Raw genomic sequence first — 13696 nt, forward strand, 5'->3', positions numbered from 1 at the left:
CCTGCTAAGTAGGGGGTGCCTATGTTCCAAGCCCCAATATAAATCTTGGACACTGAATCTCTAATGAATTTCTTCATAGACAGCATTCCACACATGTTGTCACAATTCCATGCTGGAAAAATTAAGGATGTCCTAGGAAGGACACAGGGAGAAAACTCTTGAAAGCCCATGTTTGGCTTCGTCCAGACTTCATGCCATGTGCCTTTTCCCTGAGCTTGTTGTTCTTTGTCACTTTGCTGTAATATATCATAGCCATGAGCACCACTATATGCTGAGTCCTGTGAGTTCTCCTAGAGAATCATTGAACCTATGGGTGGTCTCACGGACTCCTGACACACATGCTTAAGAGGAGTGATTCCCAAATCTGGCTGATCATAAGATTCACTCCAGATCTTATCCCAGACCTGTGGACTCAAGATCTGCATTTTTCAAAGCTCTCCAGATGTTTCTGATGTCAAGTCAGATGGGAAGACAGATGCCAAATGCCTCAGTGGAAGAGACAACAGCTGCATTAAAGCCATGTTTTCTAAGAAAAAAATAACACAGTTTGTTTGCCATACGGAAGGGAGGAGTCCAACTTGATATGATTATTAAATACAAATAATGTATACAGCAAACAGAAAGCAAAGTTTTTCCTTTGTCTCATTGAATCTTCTATGTTAGTGCCAAGAAGGAGCAGCATAGTTATTATTCCTGATATGGTCACAACATGACAAAAAGACACCCAATGAAAAATATGTGTTTGAAGAGTTAGGCAGGTATATGGGGATGCAGCAGTTTTTCACTGCAACTCCTGGCTTGTGAAACACTAAACCTTAACCTAGAAATGAACCAAAAAACCTTCACAGGAAAGCAAACCATTAGACTATATGCAACCAAAGACTTTGGCTTCTGCAATGGGTAGGAGGGGCAGTTGGCTTGAATGAGGCTTGAAGGTAGCTCTCCAGGAAGTTAGGGGTATTACCCCAAAGTTTCACTAAGAATTCTCAGTATGACAGAAGGAGAAGACTTAATTGAGAAGTATGATATTATCGAAAGTTGTGACATCCAAATTTGAATTTCTTTCTCATTCTTAGGGCCTCTTTCAGTCTGGCTCACCAACTTATTCTGTATCTAAACCAAAAGAAGGCCTTGCAAGCTTAGCAGGAATCCAAATTACAATTGTGTCTATTATCTCATGGATTAAGACACTTGTTTAATTTCCAAAATTATTTTACTTTATTTTATTATTTTTGTCTTTTTAGGGCCACACTCATGGTATATGGAGGTTCCCAGGCTAGGGGTCGAATTGGAGCTGTAGCTGCTGGCCTACGCCACAGCCACAGTAACACAGTATCCGAGCTGTGTCTGCAACCTACACCACAGCTCATGGCAATGCCAGATCCTTAACCCACTAAGCGAGGTGAAGGATCCAACCTGCGTCCTCATGGATACTAGTCAGATTCGTTTCTGCTGAGCCACAATGGGAACTCCCTGACAAATTTTTGAAGTAGTCTTGAAGCTGGCTTTTTAGGTTGAATACTTTTATCAATATATTTAACAATCCAAAAAATGTGGATACATCCTCATAACATACAGAAATGTGGCATGACTGATAAACAGTTGATTTTGATGAGAAATTTTTTTTTTTTAGGAGAAGTAGGCAAATATGTCCCTGATGGATTTTGCTTTTCAATAACAAGTTATTGAACCAATTCACCAAAATATATCTTGAAGCATCAAAATGCCCCCATTCATAAATCAAATTGTATCTACAGAACAAAACAAAGGAAATGGGAGAGGATGACAGTGGAAAGTTATAACCACAAATATCACCAATAAAAGTTAGACTCAGATGCCATGGCATTTAAAACCATGAACCTCAGAATGTAATAATAAAGTGAATTTTCAGAATGTAAAGGAGTCCCAGGAGAAATTATTCATTTAAAAGAATATGAGATGTACCTTTTCTGGGTTTGTTTATTTCTTACATCCTAACAAAACGTTCTAATCCGTTTCGCAGAGGGAATCAAAGGCAAATTCTCAACAAGGGAAATAGAACTTTGTTTTATCTATTCCTGTAGTAATTTAACATAACTTACCCAGTTATCTTTTGTTCCACAAAGAATTCAATTGCATTCTCTTTTATACATATCACAAAAGACCAATCCAGTTTCATTTAACATGGGAACCCAGGAGTGAAAGTCAAGAGATCTGGGCTCTTCCATTACCTTAATCTACATCTACCAAATTTACAAATATATCAAGTGGAACAAAAATATTTGCCCTGCCTATCTCATGTTTGTGATAGAATTAAAAATGAGATTATAAATGTGCAAGAATTCTGGAAATGCGTAATAGCAGTGGGTTCTAATTAATTTGACACATAATTATGCACATATCACATATCCCTAGAAAATCAGAATTAGGATGTAGCTGGGACTTCATGGCATTTGATCAGCTTATATGACATTTTAGTTCATAACGATCAAAGGCAACAGAGGATGCTTCTGAGACCAAACATAGGACACGGCCAGTACTAGAAGCCATGTCTGCTACGCCCAGTTTTCTCTTAGCTGATTATATCATCTCCTCAAATGATTCGGTGCACACAGCTTCATGCTCTGCCTGTGCAGAAGCAGCACTGCAAGATTATAGCACCTACAGTATTGTTTAAAAAAAGCCACCACCCTATTCAGAGTTAATGGCATTATCTGTGGCCTATGTCTTAAAGATCTCTCTCAAACTTCCATGACTGTTCTACCCCCAGAAATTTAAGGCAGAGTATCTCTGGAATCTTTGCTACTAAATAAGACCATTCTTCCCCAGAAAGGACTTTTTGAAGTTATTTTTCAGCATATAGGACCCAGTTTTTCACCACTTCCTTCTAAAAGTCCTTGCAGAGAAGATCACAAAAGCTGGCATCCTCCACACACAACATACTTCTGACTTGGCTAGTTGCTCCTCAAATGCAGTTAGCAAGAAAATTCTATTTCATTTCTGCAAAGGTGAAAGATCTCAGATCAGGAAGCCTCTCAGCATACACAGGTGAATTGTTTTAAAAATGCATTTGTATGTATAAGCCATACCTTTCATTGCAATGAATCTTTTGCATTTTTAAAGGTAAGTTGTATGTTCTGACACTACAAATGGTAGAAAAGGTATTTCAAATTATCTCCCATTTGCTTGCTTTATTAACCAAGAGAGTATATAAAGGGCAATAAAATTATATCTTTATCAGAAAAGCATACAGTGCTTTGGTAAGCACTGTGCTATTACCACTGTTGTCTACTTGAAGTTTTATAATGCTTTCCAAATAGAACATAGGCATAAAATAAGTTTTATTCAATCTTCTGGGGGAAATTATTAGGAATAATCACCACAGTGCAGTCCATCAGCGGTTTTCTCATTTCTTATTTTTGTCATTTCTCCTCTTCCCAGATATTTTAGATAGATTTGATGTTATGAGTCACACAAAAGGACAGGAGTCCCTGGTGTATAAATGAGAGTTAAGAGCTACAATTTAGTAAGTGTCAATCACATACACCTAACCTCCCCTGTCTCTCATCCTGACAATAATCTTATGAGGTAAATGCTGTCCACCCATTTTGCAGATAAGAAAAACAATGAAAAATTCATGATTCAGTGAGATCGACTGCTTGGCTTAATGCTACACAGTTGGTAAGTGGCAGAACTGAGGTTTGAATCCAAGGTCTGCCTGATCTCAGGACCCAGGCTTAAGCCATTGCACCATACCCCCTCCCTCTTACAATGAGGTATTAGAAGTGTCCAGAATCTGGATCCAAGTTAGATGATACTATGGAAAGAAACAAATGCAAACAGTAATGGAAACATGTCTCCTTCATCTTCCTATTTTAGAAATATCCACTGAAATTTCCACCTCCAAAGCCAGTAGCTCACAAGGTGATGAGAGGAAGCAAACTGACCCTGTAAGAAATCCAAACAGTACACTCCAAAAAGTAAGAGCTATGGCTTTGACCTGAGTTAACCTGGGTTTGACTAGTTAGTTGTGTGACCCCACTTAACCTCTTTGAACCTATTTCCTTCTCTATAAAAATAGGAAAACATCCTTGTAGCCTTGAATTACACAAAGCATACAGTATCCTTAACACTATACTTGGTATATTGTTGCACATTCAATAAATGCTATCTATATTTTATTAGAGCTTTTGCTGTCAGGCTGCTGCGCAAAAATAAAAGACATTATTGATTTTAAAAATTGCAGTTTCTGGTCTAACTGGTTTTTGTTGGCACCTAATGGCTCTGCACTTACTGATTTAAGTGAGACTTAAAAACAAAGAGTGGATATCAAGTACTGGGTTTGTACTTTCAAGAACAGACGCTCCTGTTTAGGCTCAGCTAACACTGATGTCTAGATGGGCAGCTCAAAAAGAACTTGCTTGATTTCTCCTGTCCATTTTAAGTGGGAAACTGGTGCTGCCAAGAGGGTGAATTTAGAGTCCCTAGAATTTCTAATTAATAATCAGACCCTAAAATGCACATCCCAACTGTTCTTATTTTTACATAATAAAATTTTAGTTTTCATTTCCACCATTCCCACACTCTCTCTGTTTTAATTATCCTAAATAGGATTAATGAAAACAAAGTAGTAGCCAGCCACATGCCGAGCTGAAATGGAGACCACCTTTCAACAGGGCTCTGCTGAAGAAAGCTCTTTCTACTAGACCTTCAGTCTTTTTGCTTATGGCTTAATCCAAGAGAAAATGTAGTGGTCCCCTGGGAAAGATCACGTGTTAAAATATTTATTAAGGGATGAAAGAAGAATGGGAGATGCTTGGACAGGGACGTGGGGAGGAAAATGAGGCTGCTGAGAACCTTGGGATTTAGAAGTGACATTTGACCAACAGCTGGCACCACATAAAGTTTCATATTAAAGGTTAAAAACTATAGTTTCCAATAAGCAAAATGTTTTAAAACAAGTCTTTATGGGAGTTTGTGTGTGTGTGTGTTTTGTTTTGTTTTGTTTTACCAAATATTATCCACAGGGCTAGGTCTTTAGAGAGTTAGTTTTAGGCTTAATTTTCACTTCCCTCTCTCTCTCTGAACAACCCAAGTCTCCATATTTTGTAGACGATAGCAGTATATGCCTTTCATTAAAAGTCCCATAACTGTGATCATAGCTGTAATTTTACACCCATTTGAAACATCTATTGGTTACTAGCTGTCTTTTCATGAGATACACACTTTCTACAGGCAAGAACTCTGCTTTTATTCACTGAGCATCCACAGCGCCGGGCAGAGGGCCTCCCAATAAAAAGTGTCCAGTGAACATTCACTGACTGAATGAATACATTCACTGAACCCAGAAACACTGAACCAAATTCTGTCCCTGGAGATTGGAGCAGTTTCCCTAATTCCTGGAGTCAGAATGCCTGGGTTTGAGACTTAACTGAGGTTTACTAGCTGAGTGAGCTTAGTCAAACTAATCTCTCTTTCAATGCCTCATTTTATCAATTGGGGAAAGTATCAGTCCTTACTTGCCTGGGTGATTAGCAATATAAAATGAATGAAAATAAATGCACTGCATAAAACAATGCCCTACACATAACAATACTTGGGCAAATATAACCTTGTGTTATTATAGTTCTAGAAACACCACTTTGGCAAGATGATCTCAGGCTAAAAAGGCATTTTTAGTCAAATAATTTTGGAAGATACAGGATTAAATAAAATTAAAGGGCTTTCTTTGATGCAGGAACTCTCAGAGTTTTTAATACATAATGTACACTATGAATATCTAAGAGGGGAATATAACCCACAGTGTTTCCCAAATGTATTTGAAAATAAAATCTTTTTTGTGAATAAAATATATTAGAGTATCTCATGGATATTATATGGAACACACTTTGGGAAATGCTGAATTAGATCCCATAGTAGCAAAAGACCAAGAAACAGAATTGGGACCAAATATTTTTTAATATTATAAGTATTGAAGAAATTCTGACTAAAACAAGAAAGTAACTTTTCCTTAAAATATAATTAATGGGACATAAAACACATGGAAAAAAATCAATTTCAAACTTTTAGAGCCCAACATTTTACCTGGGCCAAGGTAAGAGAGCCCTGTGGTACCTGTGAGCAGAGTCCTCAGCAGAAGCCTGTTGCAGCCTGTACAAGAATCCAGGCACAAGAAAAGGTAGAGCTCCCCTCTTAGTTCTTGTTTTGAGAAGAAGTACATTGTTCATGGTGATGCAAGGTTCTAAATTAAAGTCTGCCTTTCTCCTGTTTCCCCTAACTGACTTCACCACTTCTATTAGTTTGCTAGGATTACCATTACAAAGTGCCACAGACTGTGTGGCTAAAACAATAACAGTTCTGGAGGTTAGAAGTCCAAGATCAAGATGATCACACAGTTGGCGTCTTCTGAGGTCTCTCTCCTTGGCTTAGAGGTGGCTGTCTTCTCCCTATGTTTGCACATGGTCTTCCTTCTATATGTGTCTGTGTCCTAATTTTCTCCCCTTTAAAAGACACCCATTATATTGGACTAGGGATCACCCAAATTACCTCATTTTAATGAAATCACCTCTCTAGAGACCTTATCTCCAAATACAGCCCTAAGCTGAGGTACTAGAGCTTAGGACTTTCAACAAATGAATTTTGGGCAGGGATGAGGAGGGCGACCCAATTCGTCCCATAACACTGGCATAACTTCCCTCACTGGCCTCCTAAAAAAGTAAGGAGTTTCTATGTGCATCTGGCTCAATTTCCTGCTTTACAAATAGGAAAAGGAAAAAATGTAAACCCTCTGCTGAATCCATCACCCTTGTTACCTGCCAAACTTTCCTCTAGCCGTTCAGCTCTTACTCTGCCTCCCCCAAATCAAAGGAGCCCCTGTGACTTGGGCCATTGTGGGCCAGCCAGTGTTGCTTTGAGATGAGCTGAGTGACATGATGTCTTAAAGAGTTCTTGTACCACCCTACCCACATATTTTTTTCCTGACCTAGCTGTCAAGAATCTCCCATCACATTACAAGGATTCAAAATCCACAGATTCCGGTTTTTGGTTTTTGTTTTTTTAGGGTCATACCCACAGTATATGGAAGTTCCCAGGCTAGGGATTGAATCAGAGCTGCAGCTGCCAGCCTACGCCACAGGCACAGCACAAGATCTCAGCCGTGTCTGTGACCTACACCACAGCTCACAGCAACGCCTGACCCTTAACCCACTGAGCAAGGCCAGGGATCGAACCCACATCCCCTCTTGGTTACTAGTCAGGTTTGCTACCACTGAGCCACAATGGGAACTCCAAAACTCATAGACTCTAGAAGATCCGCCCAGGTGGAGTTACGCTGGGGGTAGTGTTCCTTTACAACGGAGGAAACAGAGGACACTCATGATTTGATGACAGTTTCCAGGTCTGGGAGCAGCAGTACATTAGCAGAAGCCTCAGTTCCTAACATGGCAAAGGCCATTGTCCTGAAAGGGTGAGGAATGGACTTCACTAGCTCACCTCAGAGCTGGAACCTGGCTGGAGGGCACGGCAAGGTGTTTGGTTTCTGTAATGGAGAGTAGGAAACTCTTTTTTTTTTTTTTTCATTTTAATTACCTTGTTATGTGATAGAAGTCATAAGGTAAAAGAAAAGTATGAAAAGTTGCCTTTTTTATACCTGACCTTCTGATAGCCTATATGTTTTAGGGACAGATAACTTCCTAATGAGACTTTTTATAATAAAGCTCCCATTGCTTTGAAAAATATTAACTTTTCCAGTTCTTCCGGGTAGATCAAACAGACCCTGCAGTTATAGTTACAGTATCCTAAAGATTTAGCTTCTCAGTAATAATGGGTAAGAGCCTTCGCATTGCCACGGGCCAAAACTATATTATTTGAAATGAAACCTCTCATAAATATCCAACTATGAAGTCACTATCTATCAACTGCTGTGATATAAACAGGACGGAGCTAAATCTCCCATCTGCCAATATCAGAGCTGCCACAAAGAATGATTTTGTGTCCAGAACTCCCAAATTAAACAGGCTCTTGCTCCGTCAGCCAATTCAAGGAAGCCAAGTTTGGTTAGGTGAGCCACAGTGTAGGAGGGTTTAAGTAAGGAGGCCGGGAAGGGTCTGAATTCTTCTCACATTGCGTCTTTCCCAAGAGCTTACACCTCCCTCAGCCTCAGTTGCTCTCTTCTGGGTGGTATAACAGATGTGACCAATTCCTTAGGAAGAACACTGTAGCTCTCAGTGTCCCACTTACTACTGCTCCTTTCTACAACTTTCTCTCATACCCCACAACAGTGTCAAGCCCTAGGCCTCTGTCCTCTATTCTGGGCACTTATATTACTGCAGTTTTGTTTGGCACCAGAAATGCTAATGGGAAATCTGTGGACTAAGTTTTGAGAAACACTGCTGGAAACAATACCAAGTCATCAATAGAAGGCACTTCTGCATTTATATTTTCACATCCTGTTCCAAGAGGAATATAACAGTCACATAACATATGTATGATTATCTGAACTCAAGTCAAGAATCTCTTTTTATCACAGACATTGAAAAACTTACGTCTCCGGAGGAGACGGTTTGGGGGTGGGGGGATGTGCTTGGGCTGTGGGATGGAAATCCTGTGAAATTAGATTGTTATGATCATTATACAACTACAGATGTGATAAATTTCTTTGAGTAATAAAAAAATTAAATTAAATTAAATTAAATGAAAGAATCTCTTTTCAAGCCTAAGATTTCTAAGTAGGGAAGTAACATGATTTATTTTTATTTTATTTTATTTTTCTGTCTTTTGACTTTTTAGGGCCGCGGCTGTGGCAAATAGAGGTTCCCAGGCTAGGGGTCCAATTGGAGCTACAGCTGCCCGGCCTACCCCACAGCGGCAGCAACACCATATCTGAGCCGCATCTGTGACCTGAACCATAGCTCACGGCAATGCCAGATCCTTAACCCACTGAGTGAGGCCAGGGATCGAATCCATGACCTCATGGTTCCTAGTCTTATTTGTTTCCGCTGCACCATGATGGGCACTCTATGATTTAGGTTTTAGAAATTGAATAGGAGTACCTTAGAAGCTGGAGAAAAGGGAATAGAGATCAGAGTTAAGGAGACCAATTGTACCTCCTCAAATTGAAATTTTAAAAATACATTATAATAATAGTAACAAAGATTGACATAACACTTATGATGTGCAGGAAGGAGTGGGATGGACAGGGAGTTTGGGGTTAGTAGATGCAAACTATTACATTTAGAAAGGATAAGCAATGAGGTCCTACTGCAGAGCACAGGGAATGATAGCCAATCTCTTGGGATAGAACATGCTGGAAGATAATATAAGAAAGGGGATGTATATATATACATATGTATTACTGGGTCACTTTTCTGTACAGCAGAATTGGCACAACATTGTAAATCAACTATACTTTAATAAAAAAATTTTTAATAAAATAAAAAAAATCTAATGGGTCATCTTGTAGATATATTGTCATTATTTTGAAAACTGGTAAAGTGAAATCATCTAAAAAAAGTTTTTCTTATATTAACTCATTTAATCCTCACTACAACCTGAAAGGTAGGAACTATCATTATTCTCATTTCAAGATGAGGACATGGAGCTCCAGAGAGGGTAAGCCACTTACGCAGGGCCACATGGCTATTGAGGGGCAGAGGTGTGATTCCAACTGGCCATCTAGGCCAGTGTGCAAATCATTTCCATGTGCATTATCTCAATTAGTTCTCATCTCCCACCCATCCAGCCCCTCAGTGAGGTAGTGGCCAGTGTGTTGGCTCCTCCCACTGGCTAACCCTACCAAACTTCACCTAGGTCTGGCATATACTACCCTGGTTACCATCACCGAAACATATCCGATCCTTGTCTTATCCCCAATGGCTCTGGGTCAATTTGTTGGCTTAGTGTATTGTTCATGCCAGTAGAATTCATTCATTCTTTCAGCAAATATGTACTGAGCACCCGCTATCCCACTATATGCCAGGCATTGTGCTAGGTGCAGAGGATATACAGTGAACAGACCATCAAAGAAATAATTACAAAAATTCGATAATTACAGATCCTGATTCATGCCACAAAGAAAATAAATAGGATTGCATCCATAAGATAATGACCCAAAGGAATACTTCTTTTGTGTTGAGAATTTCAGGTACCATGGGAAATCACATAGGGAAGATATTTTGGGACATTAACAAGTGACCCTTCTATTGGGCCCCTAAATATACCACTGTCTTTGTAAAAAATAAAACTGATCCCACCATTCCCCAGCCTAGAATTCCTCAGTGGTTCCTTGGAGCCTTACGATAAAGTCCAAATCCCTTACCATGACCCTCTAGCCTTGGCCTTCTGCTCACCTTCCAGACTCAACACTGTGTCAGTCTCTTCCCCCACCCATTTCACACTCAGATCTGGTCATATTCAAACCCATCCAGCTAAACTGCCTACCCTCTTTCCCCATATGTCATCTGAGTAACTCCTAATCATCTTTCAACACTCAGACCAGAGGTACACTTCAAAAAGCCTTCCCCACCATAGGCTGGATTTGGTAATGGTGATCCCTTAGTGCTACTGGCTGAATTGTGTCCCCCTACCCCATAAATTCATATGCTGAAGTCTTAACTCTCGGTACCTCAGGCTGTGATGGTATTTGGGGATGGGGTCTTTAAAGAGGTGATTAAATCAAAATGAAGTCATTCTGGCAGACCCTAACCCAAATGACTTGTGTTCTTATAGGAAGAGATTAAGACGCAGACACACACAGAGGAAAGACAACGTGAAGGTAGAGCAAGAAGGTGGCCATTAGCAAGCCAAGGAGTGAGGTATCAGAAGAAATCAAACCTGTTACCTTGATCTTGGACTTCCAGCCTCTAGAACTCCAGAAAATAAATTTCTGTTGTTTAAGTAACTCAGTCTGAAGCACCTTATGACAGCTCTAACAAACTAATTCACTGTGTCAGCCTTACATAGTACACCTGGTTCACAGACTTAAGTCAAGACAACTTATTCATTTTAAATCTTTATACTCTGGGTGTTAAGCTCAGGGCTGACATATAGCAAACTCTCAGTAAGTGTTTGCTGAATGAATAAACCATTTATTCTGCTTATGTGGAGGGCATCTTCGGTGCAGTGTTACTTCTAAAAACTGGAAAGCCGGCTGGAATAGCGAAACAATCTGAGAAAGGTTGGCTCCCTCCAAAGGAGAATAAAGGAAAGCAGCGCTACAATTCCCACTGCAGCAATCAGGATTTGGAAAAACAGAAGGTTACAGAGGCACCCCCGTGGCACAGAGCTGTGGTATTTCCCAGGCCTTTCAAACACATTTAATTGTGCACATGGAAAAGAATGGCATCATTATTTAATCCAAACTACAATAACAACAATAGATTGCTCATGTAGGCGCATAGGTCCCCTGCAGAGAATTTAATGTGCATGCTGCCTTTACCCACACGTAGAGCCAAGGCAGTGAGAATGGAGGCCAGCGCATTCTGGGAAGAGAGGATATGGATGCCTGTGGCTGTTGTAGCAGCAAAAGGGGGAAAAACAAAAGAAAGCCCAAGGGTATAGCTACAACTCCACTTAAGACTAATGCATATCTTCATTTTTGTCCTCGGCAATAATCCAAAGAAATATCTGATGCTGCTGAAAGACTGCTGTCATCCCTGGTAGATACTCATCAATTATTATTAAGTATTGCACGGTTCAGGTCAAGATATAATATGTCTGAGAAAAACCATGGCACCTCCTTTTAATCTTGCGTAGAAAACAATTAAAGTATATAAAGCACATTATTAAAATATGTAAAATTTATAATTTAATTATAAGATTGCATAGCTTTATGATCTAATAGTTCTGCTGTATTTTGCATATTAGTGAACAATTGCTTTCTTAAAGCACACAGTAGAATCATTTACTTGATGCTGGAGAATAAGTTAATTATGGATTCCCTGTATATGACTAATGGATTTAATAATCACTTTACTGTAGAATTAACTTATACTTCCCTATGCTTATAGCACTAATGATGATATTCATAAAAGTTATATTTTTTAAAAAATGTAAGATTGGCACAAAAAGAGAAACCAATGTACAACTTGGTTTTAGAACCAGCAGTTCTAAATAGATAGTTCAGAGCCATCAAGGCCCTCTCCTTGCTCCACAATAAATCATATACACCCTCTCCACCCCCCACCCCTGCCACCAACCCTGCCTCCATTGGCTTTATTAAGGGAATTTATTTTATTTAAGGGAAGACGAAATACTTGCCAGATGCGTTTAGTGAAGCTCCTGATTTTTTTAACCCCGGTTGTGGGTTACAATAAGGATTATTCACTTACATCTACTTCATAGAGCTCTGGGAAGCCCCATATATGCTAAGATCACATTGGGATATCTAAGTCCCTCTTTTGCTCCTCAGTTTTAGTCCCTTGAAGACGCTCATTTGTCTCCTTCGGCCAGAACGAATAGCATTGGTAGAAGAAGTACTGGGAATGCCTTTTGTTGTTTAAGGAGGAGAGTCCTTAGTACTGCTTTACTCCACTTCCACCCTTCCTTAACACTGTAACAGAGGAAGAACAGAACTCACGCCATATTGAAACTGCCTCTCTTGTTCTTCAGCCTAAGTATTCTATTAGTTTAGCCCTGCACATCAAGAGTTAAACATTAGAGAAACGTTGCCTGTACCCAAAAGAGTTCATTAAGTTCCCTGAAGAAAGTTCCCATTCCACAGTCTGGGGTTACTATTGGCTCTTACTTGTTGTAGATAAATTCACTTTCAGCCTAGAAACCTTGCAAATAAGCAGAGATAGGAATGATAAAGTAAAAATAACTGCTAACAACTTAGCTTTGTGATCCAGCCAGCCAACATGAGCAAGTGGAAGAACAAAGAAATGTCATGCTTCCCTTGAAGACCAGGTGGCTCCAGGAAGTCCACAATTCACTTTTACTCTTTAATCTCAAACTCTCCTGCTTCCCCTGTTCCCTTAGCATAAAAGAAGCCTGAATTCTATGCCAAGTTAAGATGGTTCTTTAAGACATTAGCCTGTCATCTTCACAGTCTGCTGGCTTTCTGAATAAAGTTACTATTTTTGCCCCAACACTTTGTTGAGCTGCAAGCAGTATGAGCTTGGACTCGGTAACACCACCATCACCATCATCACCAATGCTATCATCATCATCGTCATTATCATCCTCTGAGCTCCTCTTCCTCATGGAACTAAGCAATGGAAGATCTGGATTTTATTTCCAGCTCTGCCAGCTTTCCAGGGAAGATAACCTTGGGTGGATCATCAAACTTCTTCAAGTGGGTTTGCACAGCTCCAAAATATGAAAACTGACTACTTCTGACTCTAAATGTGCTTTGTCTACTGTCAGGTACTAAATCAGGTAGTGTATTATTATGGTGCCCCCTCCTAACCAAACGAGCATCACTCTTTCCTCCATGAATTGCTTTGCCAGTTCTGTCATGGAAATTTAAAAATTCTGGAAGAAAAGAACTATGGCTTATATGTTGACATACTGCATGGAGCTGTTCACAAAGTATGTGCTTATTAAATACTATTAATGACTTGATTGAAAGAGTGTAAATTCTCAGTTTGCTCCCTGATGACTTGAGGGATTATAATTTCCTTTAGGTCAGAGACCTGAAGCTATAGCTGTGAATCCCTGAATCTCTGTCCCCCTAAATCACATCTCCACCAAACTCTTCCAGTATGATGCTCTGCTGAGA

Source organism: Phacochoerus africanus, chromosome 1, assembly GCF_016906955.1.
Source record: "Phacochoerus africanus isolate WHEZ1 chromosome 1, ROS_Pafr_v1, whole genome shotgun sequence".
Classification (NCBI taxonomy): Eukaryota; Metazoa; Chordata; class Mammalia; order Artiodactyla; family Suidae; genus Phacochoerus; species Phacochoerus africanus.